Genomic DNA, 22,326 nt, shown 5'->3' with positions numbered 1-22,326 from the left:
CTACTATAAATTTAACTAAAAACAAAAAAGCTGAAAGATCCATTAACAACCTTAAAAAATTCAAACTTAAACCTGGCTCCTCCTAATTGTTTTGTTTCTTTGAGTGTCATTTAATTGTTCACTTTATCTCCCCCTCTTGTGTGATGTAAAGTAGAATATGCTTGGCATTTTCCTCTTTGTTGTATTTTTGTGTAAAATTGCAAATAAAATTGATTAAAAAAATACTGTTGGAAAGATGCAAAAAAAAAAAAGAGAGAGAGAGAGAGGAAAGCATAGATATAAAGAGTAGATACGACACACCCCTCAGAGCGGCGTGCCTACTGAGCTAGTGGGGGAAAAGTTTCAGTATTTTCCATTGATGTCAATGGCACGGAAACTAAAATAAGAAGAATTCCGACTCATTGTGCTGCATACAGTTGCACACTACGTTGGATGATCAAGACAAGGAAACTTGGAATAACTTTTCACAGGTAAGAATAATTTTTGGCTCGTTTTTCATTATTAAATCTTGTTGAGAGTCTATGAGAGCTAACTAGTTAGCCACTCGCAAAACACTAACACGAGCTAACAGCTAGACAACCAAATACCAGATGGTTAATAGCAGCTGTAGTATAGCTGTACAAGCAGCAGTAGTAGTAATACGAAAAGTACAAGCAGCAGCAGTAGTAGTATAAGTAGCTGTTGTAGAAGCTACTACAAAATTAGAGTTGTAGAAGTATCAGCATGTGTACTAGTATTCCCGTTGCGCTTCAGACACTTTGAGATCTGCATAAGCATTTTACTAAATGTCTGAAGCTGCAAACGCGAACACTATACACCCATGGAAAGCTTAGATTCTCATGAATCTGCCAGTATAAACCACTTTCAGATGTGATTACCACAGCGGGTAACATAAACACATTTGTCCAACAAACAACAAATCATGTAAACGTGCACAACTCACCTTTGGACGCTCTTTACTGGTCAAAAATGAAAATAATCCACAAAAACCGGCCAGAATCGAAGCTTAGGCATCCAGACAAAACTAGCAAGTATAATATTTTGTCCAAAACATGTCTTGAAATAAGTAAATAATCCACAAATAGCTCGGCTCCGTGCACACAGCGCATGGTGGAGCTGCGCGTTTCATATTCGCTGTATTTCTGTCCATATTTTTATGAAGCATACAGATATCGCTGCTGTTTTGCAGTCAAAATGGCGGCTGAACTCTATCCTTTTGGTTTACACCGCATTTCAACCAATCAAGTGACTCTAGCCTGCCTCCCAGGCCTAAACAGCCAACCGTTGCTGAGACAGACAGATCTGGACTGACCTCATTTCATCAGTAAATTCAGAGCAAATCACGTTGGAGGAAACTTCTGACTGACAGGGCTTGTAGCCAATGAGCCTGCTGAATAGCAGGATATAAATAGAGCCTCTGCGAGCAGGGTTGTGTGACTTTTCACACCTCTGCTGCAGCTGCAGCCTCTCTTTGTCCCTCTCTGTCTGTGATACTGATCCACACTGAAGCTTATCTGAAGTGATTTGTTTTTAATTCTTTATGAGTTTTTGGAGTGAAAATAATGTGAAAACGGGCTGAAAAACGAACATATACCATTGTGCCCAGGGTGTACAGAGGGTGTCCAAAATTGACAACCCCTGGCCATAGCAGTACAAATACATGTGTGAAACACTCATTTCTTGTAGTATTGCTGTGAAATTTTGACCTGAACTATGTTAGACCCCAGGCTGTTGCCTTTTTGTGTTTTCAAGCACTCACAGTGCTGCCACACTTATTTTCAGGTGTTTTATTATAATACTACCAATGGTAGTTATTAGGGATGCACCGATATCGGGTATCGATCTGATACCAGGCATGAGTAATCGTACTCATAAAATGGCCAATGATACCACGACAATGATACACTTCCGGCACCGACACACTTGGCTGCAAGGCGGGCAGAGATGAGTCATATCAGCAGTGTGGAACTACGAGGGGTGATTGATAAGTTTCGAGCCTGACCAAGAATAAAGTAAAAGTAAATTTGAACAATGCTTTATTTCTCAACATAATCCCCTTGCAAGTCCACACATTTCTTCCAGCGTCTCTGTAGTGCCTTGATCCCGTTCTCATAGAAGGTCTTATCCTGCTCCTGTAGGAAGTCATTTACCGCAGCTATGACGTCATCGTTTGTGGCGTAGTGGGTCCCAGCAAGGTGCCGTTTCATGTTTGGGAAAGATGAAAGTCAGACGGAGCCAAATCCGTTGAATAAGGTAGATGCTGCATGAGTTCAAAGCCACATTCGTGAATGGCAGCCATGGCGACAACTGACTTGTGAACCGGAGCATTGTCCTGGTGGAACAGGACACCACGTCTGAGCATTCCACGGCGCTTTTCTTTAATTTTCTCCCTCAGTTGGTGTACCAGGGAAGCATAATATTGCCCATTGATGGTCAATTGATGGATCACAGCACGGTCACCAATTCGGTCCATTTTGCTTGAATGACCTACCTCACTCTACTTGGGTATCACACATGCATGAATACACGCATTGAGTTCAAAATTGAACTCAAACTCTTCTGACATGTTGCTCTCTCAGAGAACAAAAGGTTTTCATTAACAAAGTGTCTTTTCTTGGTCAGGCTCAGAACTTATCAATCACCGCTAGTATTTTCAGGTGAATGAGAGCGACAAAAACAAAGCAGAATGCAAATTATGTCCAGCAAAAGTGTCCAGAGGAGGAACAAAATCTACCACTTACAACACAAGCAACTTAATTAAACATTTGAAATCCAAGCACGACGCAGAATATAAGGAGTTCATTCGTGACACCGACGAGAGACAACCAACTTTGTAGCAGACGCTGGCTAAGCGGGAGAAAATGTCCAGAGACAACCCACGTGCGGTCAAAATCACAGATGCCCTTGCCGAGTATATTGCCCTGGATGAGCAGCCACTGTCCGTGGTCAAAAATTTGGGATTCCGGCGTCTTCTCTGCATACTGCAGCCGAGGTATGAGATTCCTAGCCGTACCCATATCACAGACACGGTGCTACCGAAGCTGCATGACTTCGTGAAAACACATCCACAACCTGTTGCATGATGTTAAAACTTTAAGCTTCACCATGGACATTTGGAGCAGCAGCGTCACCCTAGTGTCTCTCATCAGCCTGACTGGATAGTGGATCGACAATGATTTTAAGCTGCAGAAGGCCATACTGCATGCAAAACAATTCAGAGTTTCGCACACGAGCCAAGCCATAGTAGATGAGTTTGATGTTATGCTTCAGACGTGGGGCATTAATAAAAGTGCAGTCCATGTTGTGCTATGAGATTGTGAAGAACATGGTGAAAGCCATGCGTGATGCGGAGCTGCCGAGCCTCCCGTGTGTCGCACACACACTGCAGCTGGCTGTAAACGAGGAGCTGCTGGCTCAGAAGTGTAACTGATGCAGTGGGACGAAAAATTGTCGGACATTTTAAACACTCCGCTTTAGCCTACTCCCAACTGGAGGACATACAAGTGCAACTCAACTAGCCTGTTAAAGGAATCCAACAGGATGTCCCGACCGGCTGGAACAGCACTTATTGCATGCTTCAGTCTCTCATTGAGCAGAAGAGAGCCCTTGGAATATTTGGGTCAGAGTACGACCTTCCTGACAACCTCATCGTCACCGCTCACCAGTGGTCACTTTTTGAGAAAACTTTGTCTGTCCTTGCTCCATTTGAGGATTTAACTCGAAAAATGAGCTCAGGTGATGCCGAACAGGCCATGAAAGAGAGGCAGGTGACCAGAGTAGGAGAAGCACAGTCACAGATGAGGAGAGAGAGAGGAGATGACAGAGGCGGTGCAACAGTTGAGCAAGAGAGAGGAGGAGGAGGTGACAGAGGAAGTCCAGGTGATGGAGGATCATCAGGTGACCAAAGAGAGGGAGAGAGAGCACAGGGAAAGGCAGCACAGGAGGCACAAATGACCAGGTAACATACTTTAGCCCTTGTACTGTGTCAGCTTTCTCTATACATGCTCCACACCAGAATAGAGGTGCAAGCTGCACTCCAGTGTGCCACCCTGTATTGTGTGATGTATTGAGTGTAGCCATGAATTGTGCATAAGACATGTTCTGTTTGTACTTTAGTTGTGTCAATACAGTGATGCAATTGATTAATCTTTAAAGTTCTTGATTTTTCTTTTCATAGATAGTTGACATAAACCCAAAATCAATTCAGTGGAAGCTGCTACGGTCTTGCTAGCTAGTACTTCAACACAATAGGAATTAATTAGTCATTGTTGCATAAATACTTAAGTACACAGCTGCAACAACTTCAAGTAAATCACCAATGTATTTCTAATACAGACATGCCAAATTAGCACGACTCCTTTTACAAAAGTAAACGATTCAATAAATACCAATAAACAGGCAAAGAGTTTAACCCCCCCAATGGAAGACCCAAAGTTACGCCCTTGGTTACATATATAGACAATCACTCTCACATTCACATCTACGGGCAATGTAGAATAATCAATTAACCTCAACATATTTTTGGACTGTGGGAGGAAGCCGGAGTACCCGGAGAAAACCCACACATGCACAGGGAGAACATGCAAACTCCATGCAGAAAGATCCCAGGCCCACCCCGGGATTTGAACTGGGGATCTTCTTGCTGCAAGGCGAAAGTGCTAACCACTAGGACACTGTGCAGTCCCCAACAATGTTATACTTATCAAATTAAATAGCTTTGGTCTCCAGTACATTGGCTAATTCAGTTCTTTGTACTTAATTTATTAGCATGATTTCTTTTTAAATATGTTGTTGTGTACATACTTATTGACTTCTGTCTGCTTTTTTCTTTACTCCATGTAGGTCTCCCAAAGAATATGGGTTGAGGAAGAAGTGGGGAAACAGCTCTGAGGAGAGAGGGGTTTGCTGCAACTATATAACAGCCTAGAGAGATAACTGATATTAATATTAATAATTCTGTTGTTTATTGTGAATGTAAATAAACTATCCTGTTCTAGACTAGTTTGCTGTTATCTGTATATAACAGCCTATATATATATATATATATATATATATATACATATTAATAAATGAATAGATTACATTTGAAATTAAGGGGCTGCACAGTTAGCACTTTCGCCTTGCAGCAAGAAGATCCCCGGTTTAAATCCCGGCTTGGGCCTGGGATCTTTCTGCGTGGAGTTTGCATGTTCTCCCTGTGCATGCGTGGGTTTTCTCCGGGGTACTCCGGCTTCCTCCCACAGTCCAAAAATATACTGAGGTTAATTGATTACTCTAAATTGCCCATAGGTGTGAATGTGTGTGTGATTGTCTGTATATGTAGCCCTGCGACAGACTGGCGACCTGTCCAGGGTGTCCCCTGCCTTCACCCAAGTCAGCTGGGATAGGCTCCAGCACCTCCTGCGACCCTAGTGAGGATAAAGCAGTGTATAGAGAATGGATGGATATATATATGTCACAGGCCAAATTAGAATCTAGGCAGATTTTAAATCCACCTAGGCAGAATTAGAATTTTGATTTCGCCTAGGCCAAATTGAAATTCTTACTATTTTTCTGGCTTGTGTTCATTCCTTTAGCTTAATATCATTACGAGCTTAAATATTCAAGTAATGTTGAATGTCTCACTCGATTAGTAGTTCATAAAATCATAAACTCTTAAACAATAGCCTTTATATTAGAAAGAATAACCCTAACCCTCTAACAGGATTTTGGTATACAGTATATGAAAAAAAAAAAAAACTAATGTCCTACCATTACTTTCGAAGTAATGTCAACTTTTGTCCTCAACACTTGGCAAAATAAACAGGGAAAAATTATGTTGTCAAAGTAGTTTTTTTTTCATATACTGTACAAATGCATGTACATTTGAGTGAAATAACATAACCTATGCCTAATTGCCTCTAGAACAGTGGTTCTTAAACTTGTTGGAGGTACTGAACCCCACCAGTTTCATATGTGCATTCACCGAACCCTTCTTTATTGAAAAATAAAATATGTTTTTTGACAAAATCCAAGACATAGGTATATGCTTTACTGGTGCACAACATGAACCATGCATTAACATCAACTGTGTTCAAAGAACAAAACCAATACAATGCATGACCTCACAACAAATTACATACCTTTTCACAAAGACATGACCTTTTTTAATGCTACCATGCTGAAATGGTTTTAATTTTTAACCTTAGGTATTCCAATAATGAACTTATTGTATTTATGCTATTTATTATTTTTAACATTTCAACACACACCCATCACCTAATTTCCATCAGGCTACAATAATAATGAATGTTTACTGCAAATCAGTGTGACTTCTGCTGTTGCCTTTGAGAGACCAGTTCAGAAATGCATGGCTTCACCTTGGCAAGTGCCATTCTCATGTAATTTTCACAGCAAAGTCTGTCCTTTTCTTCTTTTTTATGTCCAGCATCCTCGAAAAGGACTGTTCACAAAGATATGTTGTAACAAACGGTACAAAAATTTAAAGGGCTTTCTTAGCAATAACAGGATACATTACCATTTGTCGACACCAAAACGTTGAGAGCGTTGTTGTTCTGAAGAGTTGCTGTTGAACCTGGCTCTGCTGAATTTCAGTGATTTCATCGAGGCATTCATCATTGACATCTGCTGTCTCAATATCAAACGTGAACGGCTGTCTCACCCATGCTGGATATGACTCTCTTGTAGGGAAGTAGCCGTCGAGAGACTTTGCAAGCTCATCTAAGTGCGTGGCAATTGCTTGCTTCAGCTCCATGGGTACAGAAATGTCTCTGATTCCAGACACATTTTCGGTCTTATTTACACAGTCGTCCAGCAGGGGAAAGTTTGCGAAGTTATCATTCTCTATTCGTCGTTTCCATAACGGTAAATTTTTTGAAAAGTCTTCAGGTTTTCTTCCACTTCGATGATGTTGACTCTAGAGATGGGCGGATCGATCCCAAATATCGATAATATCGGGACAGGGGGAGACAGGCTCCTGGAGGGGCGGCAGTAGAGGGGGGAACGCGCCAGCGCGGCCACGTCCTGCAACTCATCTCATTCATGCAGATCACCTGCAGCGGCCCTGACAGATCAGACTGCAGGCAGGAAGATACTAAACCAGAGACAATTACAAAGACTAATGCTCTAAAAAAAATAAATAATCATTCATCACAATCATGATTTTTAGCTTCTAACCACTATACGAGAACAACTGACCACGGCCTTTACAATTTAAAAATGCGCTCCCCTCTTAAAAGACATAGCGCACTTACGTGTGCTGTTTTCTCTTTATTTTCTCTCTGCTGTTTGGACTAATCTGAAATGAGGACACTTTATTTTACTCTTTTAAATAAGTAAATTTAAGTAAATTTTGCTCTCATACTTGTCTGATCACCCAGCCACTGAGCAGCATGTACCGTAGTTTGCGCTGTGAGGCGTTCAGGGAACATCAGTAAATATTACAACATATCTCTGAAATATTAGAAAAGTATCGATATCGAACTTTTTGACCAAAAAGTATCGATATCGTATCGAATCCAAAAAAAGTGGTATCGACCCATCCCTAGTTGACTCCACCACCCTGCATTTGCTGATTGAGAGCTGCGAATATATCAGCCATGTATGCTAAAATGAGAATGAACTTAGAATTTTTGAAGAAATCTGCATGACGATGTTGGTGCTCTTGCAAAAACAGGGCTAATTCGACACTCATGGCAAAAACACGATTCAGCACCTGTCCCGGGGATAACCACCGAACGTTAGAATGGTACAGAAGTACCTCGAATTCAGAGTCCATTTCTTTACACAGCTCACTGAAGATGTGGTGCCTCAGAGCACTATTTTGCACATAGTTCACATATTCCACTACAATTTTTAATACATCTGCCATTTCTGGAGGCAAGGTTTTTGTTGCCAATGCATGCCTGTGCAGAATACAATGTGTAACAATGATGTGTGGTGCATCGGATTTCACTAGCGCACCAAAACCAGACTTTCTTCCCAGCAATGACTGGAGTTCCGTCTGTACAAACTGCAGCAACCATATCCCACGAAAGATTGTTGTCTCTGAAGTCATCCCCAAGTTTCTTCACATTGGCTGCCTTAGTTGTTGTTGTAAGAGGCTTACAAAATAAAAAATCTTCCTTTATCATGTCGTCTTTCACATAGCGCACAAATACAGCAAGCTGGCTTAGATTAGAAACGCCTGTGGTCTCGTGGAGTTGGAGGCTGAATTTTGCCAGGCTTGAAATCAGATCTGCAACTATTTGAGCCAAGATGTCTTTGCTCATGTCTTCTATTCTGTGGCTGACGGTGTCATTTGAAAGAGGAATTTGGGATAATTTATCTTCATCCGCTTTTCCCAGCATCAGATTCGCCATATTCAACACAGCTGGTTTTATGAGTGTTTCACCGATGGTGTGTTGTTTTCCCTGCTTTGCAACTTCGTATGATGCTGTGAGGATCGGTTTGTTGATGGGTACAAAGCCGAGAGCAGGCAGAGTAGCCTTTTCATCAAATCTGGCTCTCTTCACATTGAATTCAGCAAGCGTTGTGTTCTTGTATTCCCCATCTTCATGCAGCTTAAGGAAGTGTTCCTTTAGTTTTGCCGGTGCTAGACTAGAATTGCTTAACTTGGCATTGCAAATCATGCAGATAGGATGCTGACTCCCATCACGTTCCATTATACATGTGAATCCATATTGTACATATTCGTCCGACCACTTTCTTTTTATGCTCGACATAGTTAGTATGGATAAAAATATTAAGAAAGAAATCACACAACGTACCATCACGACAGTCACAAGTCGACTACTGAGTGCACCAAATTCCCTGCAGCACAGATTGGCAGTTTCAATGTAGCGTGATCACCTGCAGCCAGTGATGGCCATGCGGGGAGTGTCATCACAAATCATACGAGTCGGGTGTGTGTCTTGACCTCCGCCAAACCCCTGAGACTGACTCACCGAACCCCTAGGGTTCGATCGAACCCAGGTTGAGAACCACTGCTCTAGAAACGCATTTAACACACTGCAACTCACTGACAGTAAATATAATACATCTCTCTCATGCACTTTGCCCATGACAAATGAAACAAACAGAAATAAAAAGAAGCTTGGTATATTTTATCCACTCAGCATGCTGTGTGTGGTTAACTACTGGCTATAACTTATGAGAGGTGTGTGTAGAGTCAGACGCACACACAGAATGCTCACTTCACTTCATCAGTCATCTAGAATACTCCGTGCACAAACAAATTTCGCTGCAAAACCTCCTCACCGGATCATCAGTTGCTGAAGTCCTCACTCGGGTCTCCCGTTTCTAGACGAGCAGCCCTAGCGCTGCGCTAAAGGGCATGTCTGGGCACGTGAGGGCAGTGAGGGACGGCTACTTGAAGCATGTGACCGACCGAGGGAAGATCTGAACTATTATTATTTTTGTTTTATATATTTATTATTTTGGGCCTCAAATACTTTTACACACACACACACACACACACACACACACACACACACACACACACACACACTTACAAATAAAAAACAAAAATAAAAAAACAACTTTGACCACTGTAGGCAGGGCCAGAGCCCTAGAGATAGTAAGAGTTGCGACACTCCCATAGGGTGCCGTTGTGCGCTTTCTTCTGGTCTACTTCCGGGTTGTGGAGGCTTGTTTAGTTCCAAACACCGCTTCGACAGTGATAGCCACCGTTCATTTGCACTGCAGGTTGTTGAGTATATGTGGAGGTAAGTTGATGAAATGCCTACCTCTTTTGAATTGTCAACTGCCTATATTTTATCAGAGGCTCTTTATGATGCATATGCTGAGCTTTATTTGTATTTGCGCAGCGTAATTATATATATTTTTTATCTTGGTAGACGACCGAATTTCTGCTACTTTTTTTAGCTCGACTCTGCTGTTAGCTGTGAAGTTATCTCCAGGGATATATTGACTGATTAATTGTTGATGAGTCGCTACCTCTTTTTAATTTTAACATCTTTATATTATATCAGAAGCCCTTTGTGGTGCATACATTTATCTGTATTTGTGAATATTAGCAGATGACCGACTTTCAGGCATTGCCATGTGCTTGTTAGCTCTTCTTTGAAAGCTACCTAGCTACATCGCTACCTCTTTTTAATTGTCAAGACTACGTCCTTTATATGAGACCCTTTATAATGCATAAACTTATACTTGTAAGTATTTAACAAATATTTTTATTTATATCTATCGTATCTATCTATCCACCAGTATCTCGAGAGCCCTCACTGAAGACACGAAGACCCTCATTGTTTCTCACATTGTCAATAAAACATACTATTTCATTCATCAAAGCATAATGAGTTGTTATTCTTGAATATATATTTTGTGTATGTCTTAAAATGGTTATAGTGAGTCAACTCCTGCCTCATCAGAAGTGGCTGGACACTATCTGCTGAATGGACTGTTGTTACTCTGCTTTTCAATAACTCCCAGACTATGGGTAAGTGAATCAGAGAAATATAGACATTGTCTGGAAATACAATAATCCAGCTGGGCAAAAATTAACATCTTCAATCATCTTACATTTCTGTGTAAAAGTCGATTTTCCATGCTAACACGAATGTGAAACATTCCCTCCAAAACCCCAAAAGTGTCTTTAATATGTCACCTTACGGCTCAAAATGTAAAACTGACATTTACATACATACTCCAATGAATTAATAATCAAACAAGTACTTGGAGGTGTGATTTTATTCCTTTTTTACCGTGAAATCGCCGCTCTCAGTCCCATAGAAGGAAATGACAGCGCTGCCTGTTTGGAACTATTCAGGCTTACATGAACCACGTGACCGCCCCGCTGCGAGAGCATGAGTGTCGCAACTCTTACTATCTGTAGGGCTCTGGGCAGGGCTAGAGCATCTACTAGAGATGACTGGGTACTGTCATTCAGAAAGCCTTTGGTGAATTTGCTTTCTCGATTTAACCAGTGGGGAAGTGATTTTCATCCTCACAAATATTAGTGATTTGGGAAGCTTTACAATGTTTAAATCTTGTCCAGCACAAAAGTTTCACCATCAATGATTGTCTTTTATTCAATCATTTCACTGACTCTACTTTTTTATCTCACAGTGATGGAGTAGAGTAGTTGTCTTATGTCCAGTTGGCCAGGGAAAACAAATGTATTTGTCTGCTAGCCAACTCTGATGCAGTTACATTTAATTGTGTTCTGTTCCTTCAAAAATAAACAACTAAGTGAAATAATTTCATTCATGTATTTGATGTTTATTGAACTGAGACAATGCATAATACGTTTACTGTAGTATAGATAACGAAATGCTCACTTCTAGCTGTAGTCTCTGGATGTAGGCCACTGTTTTGTCTGAAAAGATTAAACAGAGATCGAGTATTCTTCATCCGTGTTTTATTTTTAAAGTATTGAACTCTGTGCTACTCATCAGTAACAATTTCTACATCTCAGCTGCCTTCAGCCAAAATTAATTGTAGCTTGATTATGTAGAGTGACACACTAATTTGAATGCTGAATCTGACTCATCCAATTGTCTGTATTAAACTCTTGCCTCCTCTTCTGACAGTGAAAGATGGCTAGCCGTGGAGTCGACAATGTAAGGGCTCCTCTGCTGTTGTGTGGTGTTGTGTTTCTTTCCCTCTCTCTCTCTCGCTCTCTCCTTCACCCCCCCCCCTCCAGTTGTGGCTGGGTGGAGACAGCCCACGGCTGGCTCCACTCAGTAATCAGTGTCCCTCCAGATCACAAGCAGCTGAGCGTCATCAATCAATCTACACACCTGCAATAAAATACCGGTTCCTGCTTCCACACCCTGCCAGATCGTAATCTCTGCTCATGCAGTTAGTTTCCCTCTCGCCACGTACGTATTTTGTAACTTAAATTTCGTGTGACTAATTCCTGCCTGTCCTCCCTTCCATGCAGTTTGACCCAGCTGCTCGGATCGTCTCGTGCCTCTGTTGGATTATTCTGTGTGTTTACCTTGGACTCCTGGTTCTGTCGATCGTCTTCTGCCTCTGTTGGATTATTCGGTGTGTTCCCTTGGATATCTGGTTCCGTCCTTTGTCTGCCCGACCGGACTCCCTGCCTCCCAGCTCTACTGTCTGTTGGCTTCTCTCCGGCAACTGAGCTCCCACCCCGCTCGCCTCAGCTGAGTCTCCAGGCCGCCGCTCCGCTCGCCTCCGACGAGCAGCCGTCTGCTTCCAGCCGCCACACTCTCGCCCTTCCGCAGCGACCGCCTGCCGTCGTCCCCTGGCTCCGCTGCTCTCGCCTTCAAGCCCAGAAGCCAGCTGATTCCCCAGGACCAAATTTCCCCTCCCTTTTCTCCCCCTGAATTCTCCATTAAATCTGCTAAATCCTGTCTCAGCCTTCTCTGTGTGTTCTCTGCTTGGGTTCAACAAATTAGCGTTCCTTAACAAACTGTCGACTCCTGGGGTTTTGCTCCTAGTTGTTACACCTAACACTCAATATTCAGTCACAGCTGAGACCTCGCCATGCCTCCACTACTACAGCCACTCCCCTTTCAGCTCTGACAAACCAGTTATTGCAGTTGTTGCCCCAGATGACGACATCCATTAAGGCAGTTACAATCCAACCCAAAGCCCTGAAGCTTGTAGTAAACAGGATCGTGCTGTACTTTCTCTGGCTGGTGGCAGCAGACTGTACTGAATATGTAACGGGTAACTGAAATAACAATCAAGAATCCTAGTAATATTTGAATAATTCTTCATGAGCTTATGTGTTATGAAAGACTCCCTGTTTTGAAACCTGTGTGAGCAACACTCCTCACAATAACATTTACCTCTGTGATCTAACTCAGTGCATTTCGCAAACACAGTAATTTCAGTGCAAATGAAAAACTTCACTTGAGTATTTTCATTTTATGCCCCCTTGTTACAGGGTATACTTTTAGTATAAATACAGTCAGACAAAACAAGACTACATACTAAACGTATTGTATGAGCATGAAAAATATTATGCATCACTTTACAGTGAACTCAACTGCATAGAATGAAGCAAAATCAGTGTTTAAATATTGCTTTTGTGTTCTGTAGTGTAACCACTGAAGTGATTATATTCAGGGATGGGATCAGCAAGTTCTGATTCCAGCGGAAAGTTGTTTGGGGGGGGGGGGGGGGGGGGGGTGCGGCGCGGCGGCACAGCAACTTCCAATCGCTGGGCCGTTTACAATCGAACGACAGCTTGTTAACGTCGTTAACAAGCTATCGTTAACGTCGTTACCATCTCGCGGGAGTATTAGCGACAATAAAGTGTTCAAACTTGAAATGAAATACGCGGAGATCTGCGGATCTGCGGAAAATTCCCATCCCTGTATATTGCACTCGTTATAATAAAGGGGCACCACCCCGGTTATCCGGGGAAATTATTAATTTAGGCAGAATCTCAAGGAGATTCCTGTAGAAATACAGTTAATCAGTCTGATAAAGTTCTCGGTTGAAATTGACTTCAGTTCTCACACACAGAAACACACAATACCATGAGTTGGTCTAAATGAAAACATTAACTATTGTACCAAAACAATACAGGTGAGCTATGTACAGTGAAAAAATATAAAGAGTGTGTGTGCATGAATGTGTGTGTGTACATGTGCATGTGAGATTGTGTGTGTATGTGTGAATCAAATTCAAATCAGCATATTAAAAGAAGAGGATTGTGCTGACAGAAAGCCAGATAGTGGACGACCTGAATCAATGAAATAGTAATTTAGACTACAATCGATACGCAAATGAGGAACGAAGCGGCTGGATCAAGTGGTTAGTGACATAAACCCAGATCAGGAACAGAGAATCTCAGCAAATCTTACTTTCAGCAGCTGTCAGTGAGTCTCTGTGTGGCTGGGACGTAGTCACAGCTTGGTGATGCCTTCACGACGCGACGGGACGTCTTTGTTTCCTAGGCGCTGCGTCGTCACTATGGCAATGGTTCAAGTCCTGCCTTGGGAGCTCCTTTAGTACCGTGGATCTGGACCAGCAGACCTCTGAGTTGTTGGATACCACGAGCGATGAGCAGAGTCAGTGTCAAGCTCTTCTTCCAGGGTTGATGAAAAAGTCACTTGATTAAAATGGTGGCTCTCGTTCTAGTTTAGCCAGTGTTAGCCGAGTAATGAACGGATATTGACTGGAGAGCCGAAAAATTTTGAAAAAGGAAAACTGGTTCCAATTAGTTCTTGTCAGAAAAATAGATAAAAGAAAAACGTTAAGTTCGGGCTTGCATTGAAAGTGAGCAAAAATTTCTATCTGCGATCACAAAAATGTCAAGAACGAACTAGTCAACAGAGACCAAACTCTGGAACAAAGGAACTTCAGAAGATAAAGAAAAGACGCGTATAGAGAGGAAAAATGTCCAGCAACGTTCTCGGAGCAAATCAAAAGGGGAAAAGAGAGGACGGACAAGGGTGTTGTGCCTTTTTATCAGGTCAGGAGGGCCTGGGCAGAGATGTGTTACATTGGCGTGATTTTAAGTAATCTGATTACTCCCCTTTGTCTTCAAGAGAAAGGGGAAATGATGTTTATCAAAACGAACTATAACGCATGGTATTAAACGCGCAAACGCGATCTGTTTATTCTTCACCATAATCCCATCAACCAAAAGTGAGCACAATCATGATTACACAGGCTAACAAATACGTGAGTTATCTAATTTATTCAAAGTCTATGTGAAATGTGTTCTAGATTCTAAAAATGTATGTCATAGTGAAGATATGTGTTACACTTCATGTGTATGGTAATGAATAGCACAAGTTTCACCTTTTACATTCTTAATGGGAAATAAATTGAGAGGTTAATAATGACATTCATTCCGACATCATCATATCCATCGGTAGGGGGCACTGTGGGTTCATGCAAGAAGTTTGATTATTTCAATCAAATCATCATTTTGTCTGCATATCATCTACAGATATGAATTTTGAGTATGTGACAGAGGAAATGCTCACTGTTACTTTGGTAAACCTGAGAACACAAAATACATGTCAGAAGCAAAAATTTTAGTTCATTTATGTTCAAGGTAAATGTTAGAATGCGATGTTTCAAACCCAAAAGCAGGCACTCAGAGGCAGATGGATACTTAATGATTTAATTAGTAAATTCAACAAAAATCAACTCCATACAGGAGGCACAAAGGTAAACAGAAAAAAACAAAACAAGGGCATGAACCAAAACCGGACACGATAAGACTAACTAAACACAAGAACTGATATAACTCACAAACTGAGAGTCCAGGGATTGGGAGCTGAGGCGGGGACAGAGTTCTGGAGCTAGGCCGGGCAGGACAGAGAGGGGAACCGGGCAGGTGACTGCTTGGATGCAGCGGGTATAAAGGGCTGTAATGCCGAGGCAGGGGCAGAACTGACGGGGATCGGTGGCGGAGTCGTGGCAGGGACAGAGGGGTAGGGAAGGCACCGGGAACCGAGCAGGCAGGGGAATCCAGAGCTGGGGGGGAAACAGGAACAGAGTGGCTCGATGGAGCGGCAGCAGAAGTAACCGAACAGAGTAAACCAGACAGATGTATCTCAGGCAATGACCCAGGGCCAAGTGCAGTGTTGTTTTCGTTAACGATGACGATGATGAAATTATTTCGTTGACGCCCCTTTTTTTCATGACGAAAACGAAACGATGACGAAACAAACGCGGCTCTCTGATGACCAAAACATGACGAGACGTGTGCTAGTTTTCGTTCAAGAGACGAGACTGGACGAAAATGTTAATGGATGGTTTCGATCAACTGGTGATATTCAGTGAGCGAGGCTGTTACAACGGCAATGCATAGCATAGGTGACTGTACCGATGCCTGTTCAAAACACACAGACGTCAATAAACTGTTCCGAAATGTTCTTCTTGTCATCTTTAACGTTGTCATTATTGCTCTGTTGGGACTCACGGCTGTTCCGTCTACCAGTAAAATTCTCGGTTTAATGAGGACTTCCACCTAACGGAGTGGAAATATCGCTTCACTGCGGCAGAGTGTGACGATCAGACTAACTGGTGACAGTCTGTGGCCTCAGTCCGACGGTCAGACAGAAACGGCAAGAGAAGTTCTAATACCGTTTTCAAAGCTTACTGCGATAAACCAGTTGGACCTGAGTTGTTCTACTTTTAAACAGATTTTAAGTAAAACAATAACATCATATAAACCATCTGACCACATTCTAACCAGAGATTTCACATTTCAGCCTTCAGAACGTCGATATGCTTCAACTAGTTGTTCCCCCGTTATTCAGGATTTATTTATTTTACTGGGGCATTGTAAGTTAATCAAAATTGTATTCTATGGAATCAATGCATTGTAAATTAAATGCACTGATTTTATAGAACACAGAATTAAAGGTATTTTTTTTTATTTCTAACGACATAGAACAATAATAGAGACGAGGATATTTATTCTACAAAACCTTAACCTTAACATACTACTCTAAACTGAGAAAAAATAAACCCGCAAGTCCTGAAGAAGGAATATCTTTGTTGGGATTTTTGTAGTAATGAACATTGAATCCACTGTCATTTTGTCAGTGAGGTTAATAATACGTAATTGTTAAAAGGCTAATATGTCTAGACTAAAACTAGACTAAAACCTTTTGAGTTTTCGTCAAGTAAAACTGGACTAAAACTATCACTTATAGAAGTGACTAAATTGTGACTAAATAGAATAAGGATTTCGTCCAAAAGACTAAAACTAAATCTAAATTGGCTGCCAAAAACAACACTGGCCGAGTGGTTGGGAGAGCCAGGCTTTATGTGCTGCTGATTGCCGATTCGGAGCGGCTGTGCTTCTCCGCAGCCGCTCCCAATCAGCCAGAACTGACAGCTGGCCAAGAGCGCAGCACAGAGGAGGGAGGGGCCATGACAGTAAAACTGTGACACTCTCAACTCAGGCTTTCCATGTGGGTCATAAAAATTTTACGACCAGTTCTTATCAGATCCTGCCAAAGGAAGGCAACATGGCATTCCTGGGGGAAGGAAGGTTAGGTCTGGATAAAGGTTGATTAAAGAAAACATTCACAGCAGAAGTAAGAGTCATTGTCTTTCGAATGGTTATCCCAAAGTGTTAAAGTGTTGCAGGAAGAACCTCCAACTCTCCACAGGAGGTCTTAGTGTCACAAAATACATGTAACCCGGTTCTCAGACAGAAACTGGGGGTTGTGAGGCAAGAATCACAGATGTCCTGCTGTAATTCACTTTGATGGCATTAATGGTGCTTTTCTGTTGGGAGAGAAGAGAATTCTGGACCTATCCAGTGTCCGAGTTGACAGTTTGATGTGGGTTTTAGACCCCCATCCTAAAAGAAAATGTTCCTTATCTGATTTGTCCTCTCCACTGGAATTCCAAAGAAAAAAGCGTGTCCGCTACAGTTTATTAAACAGAAGGACAGGATAATACATATCAATTCCAACAACACTAAAATGGGCATAATTTTTCTGCAATAGACACTTCTATTCTGGATTTTTTTTTAATAATACTAATGCACTAAGCAACACATCTCCACCACCAAGACATACAACCTATATTGTTGTGACTTCTTTATAAACTTTAAACACACAATCAAATACAGAACCAGACCAGACTGAAGTTTGTCTTCATTTCATTTTATTACAACAGTTTGCAAACATAAACAGCTTGTGACATGTGAGTACTTATCTCCTGGTCCCACAACTCTTTCTATTACTAGATACTGTATATGTACATTATTATAGATGTTCGATTAAGCAGTTTTTAAGGTTTTATTTCAGTTGCTGCCCTGGATTGTGCCCTCTCACAGTCACTTTAATTAAACAAGTCAACTTATCAGCATACACATAAAACTAGAGGGCAAAAATCTACTTCTGTAAACTTCCACTGGACAGAAATGCATCTGATGACAACCAATCAATTCTAGTTAGCAGCAAAGCAGAGATTTCCACTGTTTCTCTCCTTTGTTCAATTACATACCTTGATTTTCATATGGGAGGACACTCACCTTGTTAGTGAAATCAATACTCCTTCCAGCCCACTAGGTCAACTGCTGTGTTGGAATCAGACATCTGCCTTCAAGTGCAGAACATGTTATCAAACTGGAATAGATTTATTTTATATTATTTTGCAATAGCTGTTAAAAATATCTATTTCAAAAATGATGTGTACATCCAGTTGCACAACATCATTACTCTTTGTCCCATAATGACATGAATTTACTGCATATTTGTTTACAATGTGGCAACAATCAAAATGAAACAATATTTTTGAATACAAACACCTATTCGAATCGCAAGCCTGATTGGTCTGACCGGCACACAAACACTGATAATGAAACATTTTGTACCACTAAGCACAGACAACATGGCCCTCACCCTACCACCAGAGCCCACATTTAAATGCAGGTTTACTGTATGTTTCTGTACCGAAACTTGTGTTATGTAAGAGAAAGTGGAAAAAAGATAAACAATTGACAAGACTTAATATCATCAAATACCATATCATTAAGGTTCTGGAGCAATAAATGTGATGTCGTCATTGATATTTTTGACTGTGATTTTTCAGTTTAAATACCAACTTTGGCTTTGTAGCCCCTGGAGGTCTTTGGCACGTTTATTAATTCAATTGCGTTGAAACATGTTTTAGAAGGCTTCCTTCACCATTGAAGTACAGTCAGTTCACTAGTTTAAATACTGCATGTTACCCTCTCTTTACATTGATGGTAGCATATTTCTCTTTATCTCATAGATTACTTAGCTTGTGTTGGATTACATTACATACTTCAACTGCTCACTGAATACAATGATCATACCCCAAACTGCAGTGCTTTACTTGTCACTTCACATTTATACTTTATGTACATCCCAATACAAACCAGATTGTAACTCATCACACCTTTTCATGGAAGACTAGTCATGTAACAGGGTGCAACCATGACAGCCAACCCAGAGTTTCTGAACCTAGATGCAAGTGCATTCACAAGAAAGAGACAAAATTGGCAGCAGACAACCAGTCACAAACACAGACAGGTCTACTGACACCAGTGGCATAACTTAGAAACGAACAGCAAACTAGAATCTTAGAGAAATGTGACGATTTTAAACTTGTGAAGGAAAAATTACTCTTTCCCCTTTCTAAGGTACTTCCTTGCAGCTGTTAGTTGACATCATCCCAAACTATCTTCCAACAGGCAGAGGCTGTAGAAGGAAGATATTCCAGGACTCTCTGCTCTCATCAAGGTTAGATATTGCCTATTCTGACGTGACTAAGTAAACGAGTTGTCTCCATATTAGTCTGTAAACTAAATCTGATCCCTCTCCCAACCACAATATATACAGTGGGTACGGAAAGTATTCAGACCCCTTGAAATTTTTCACTCTCTGTGTCATTGCAGCCATTTGCCAAAATCAAAAAAGTTCATTTTATTTCTCATTAATGTGCACTCAGCACCCCATCTTGACAGAAAAAACAGAAATGTAGAAATTTTTGCAAATTTATTAAAAAAGAAAAACTGAAATATCACATGGTCATAAGTATCCAGACCCTTTGCAGCGACATTCATATTTAACTCACTCGCTGTCCATTTCTTCTGATCCTCCTCGAGATGGTTCTGCTTCTTTATTGGAGTCCAGCCGTGTTTAATTAAACTGATTGGACTTGATTAGAAAAAGCACACACCTGAAGACCTTACAGCTCACAGTGCATGTCAGAGCAAATGAGAATCATGAGGTCGAAGGAACTGCCCAAGGAGCTCAGAGACAGAACTGTGGCAAGGCACAGATCTGGCCAAGGTTACAAAAGAATTTCTGCAGCACTCAAGGTTCGTAAGAGGACAGTGGCCTCCATAATCCTCAAATGGAAGAAGTTTGGGACGACCACAACTCTTCCGAGACCTGGCCGTCCAGCCAAACTGAGAAATGGTGGGAGAAGAGCCTTGGTGAGAGAGGTAAAGAAGAACTCAAAGATCACTGTGGCTGAGCTCCAGAGATGCAGTCGGGAGATAGGAGAAAGTTCCACAAAGTCAACTATCACTGCAGCCCTCCACCAGTCGGGGCTTTATGGCAGAGTGGCCCGACGGAAGCCTCTCCTCAGTGCAAGACACATGAAAGCACACATAGAGTTTGTCAAAAAACACATGAAGGACTCCCAGACTATGAGAAATAAGATTCTCTGGTCTGATGAGACCAGGATTAACCTTTTTGGTGTTAATTCTAAGCGGTATGTGTGGAGAAAACCAGGCATTGCTCATCACCTGCCCAATACAGTCCCTACAGCGAAACATGGTGGTGGGAGCATCATGTTGTGGGGGTGTTTTTCAGCTGCAGGGACAGGACGACTGGTTGCAATTGAAGGAAGCATGAATGAGGCTAAGTACAGAGATATCCTGGAGGAAAACCTCTTCCAGAGTGCTCAGGACCTCAGACTGGGCCGAAGGTTCACCTTTTAACAGGACAATGACCCTAAACACACAGCTAAAATGACAAAGGAGTGGCTTCAGAACAACTCTGTGACCGTTCTTGACGGGCCCAGCCAGAGCCCTGACCTAAACCCAATTGAGCATCTCTGGAGAGACCTCAAAATGGCTGTCCACCAACGTTCACCATCCAACCTGACAGAACTGGAGAGGATCTGCAAGGAAGAATGGCAGAGGATCCCCAAATCCAGGTGTGAAAAACTTGTTGCGTCATTCCCAAGAAGGCTCATGGCTGTACTAGCTGAAAAGGATGCTTCTACTCAATACTGAGCACAGGGTCTGAATACTTATGACCATGTGATATTTCAGTTTTTCTTTTTTAATAAATTTGCAAAAAAATCTACATTTTTGTTTTTTTCTGTCAAGATGGGGTGCTGAGTGTACATTAATGAGAAATAAAATGAACTTTTTTGATTTTGGCAAATGGATGCAATGACAGAGAGTGAAAAATTTCAAGGGGTCTGAATACTTTCCGTACCCACTGTACATGAAGATCAGAGAGAATCTTCAGAATTGATGTTGGTATTGCTTGCATGTACTGCTGCTCTGTTTGTGTCATTTTTCCTGATATCACTAAACCTCACAACTTAAGTAATCTGAGTCTCCAGTGTGTCTCTCTGTGTCTGCCTCCTCATCCTCTTTTGACTTTGTCGAATTCCACAACAAAATTCATAATACAGACTGAAAGTTACACAGCTAAAGCAGAAAGGAAAGCTGCTGAAAAAACTGCCAAATGTGTGACACAAGCAGAGCACAAGCAAATCTGCCTATAATTAAAACTGTATATTCTGTTAAATGAACATGTTGCTTAGGTGTATTCTTCTGGTGTGTACCAGAGTTTTACTAGTTCAAGTGTGACCCTGGTGGTTTTAATCAATCTGAGAGTGAGTAAAAATATGAACATTAAAACATAATTCAGGTTGCCCATATAGCTTAACAAGTGCCCGACCCACGTACAGGGGCTGGTCCCTGACGCAGCGGACTAGGTTCGATTCCCGCTTGTGGCCCTTTACTGCATGTCTTCTCCCTCCTTTCCTGTCCGTCTCCACTGCACCTATCAATAAAAAGCCGAAAAAGGCCGGAAAAAAAAACAATTCAAAGGGTGAAGTAGACTCACTCATATCGCACAGAAGGTTACGTGTAAATGTGTACAACTTTATATAGTTCTCACAAAGAAAAAGAAAAATATAATCCTAAACCAATATAAGGAGTTTAAGGAAAAGCTACTGCAAACCTAGACTGAGTGAAAGCATAATTAAATGCTGTTCAATATCACTGTCACTTTGTGTACAAGTTGACGAGATGAAGGTATGTTATTCAAGATTGAAGATTCAGTTTAATTATTACTATGCATCACAAGATTGTATAGCAACAGACGTTGTTCCCTAATACTATTAACAAAAAGACAGAACATTTAAGGAATAAACAATCTAGTAATAAATATCAAGCTATTTCTATGATGTGGAGGATGAATTCAGTAATCTCACATTACGTCTCTTTCTTATGGCTGTTATATTACAAATCTTATAAGGTCAACAATCAGGCTATAAGGCTTCAGTGTTTTCTGTTCAGTTTCTGTTTTAGGACTATATCACTCCACAGAAGGAAACAGAACAATGAATTGGATTTGAAGTTCAAACCTGCAAGGTAAACAAGTAAAAGGATTTACTACCTTTATCAGTCTGTCTTTAGGCATATATTGTTGTTAGGCCAATAGAACAAATGGCTTTGAATTTTTTCCTTTTCAACAGGAAAAAAGAAATGAAAGCAGGGCAGACTGGAGCTCTGTTCCCTCAGAGCTCTACTGGAGGAGAACCCATTGGTCAGTAGGGAGTGTTTTTCTGTGCGTTAGTCTGTTATCTAGAATATGCAGCTTAAGTACAATGGCATTCTGCTTGGGT

The sequence above is a fragment of the Acanthochromis polyacanthus genome, chromosome 15 (assembly GCF_021347895.1).
Source record: "Acanthochromis polyacanthus isolate Apoly-LR-REF ecotype Palm Island chromosome 15, KAUST_Apoly_ChrSc, whole genome shotgun sequence".
Taxonomy (NCBI): Eukaryota; Metazoa; Chordata; class Actinopteri; family Pomacentridae; genus Acanthochromis; species Acanthochromis polyacanthus.
This window is presented reverse-complemented; position numbering follows the sequence as displayed.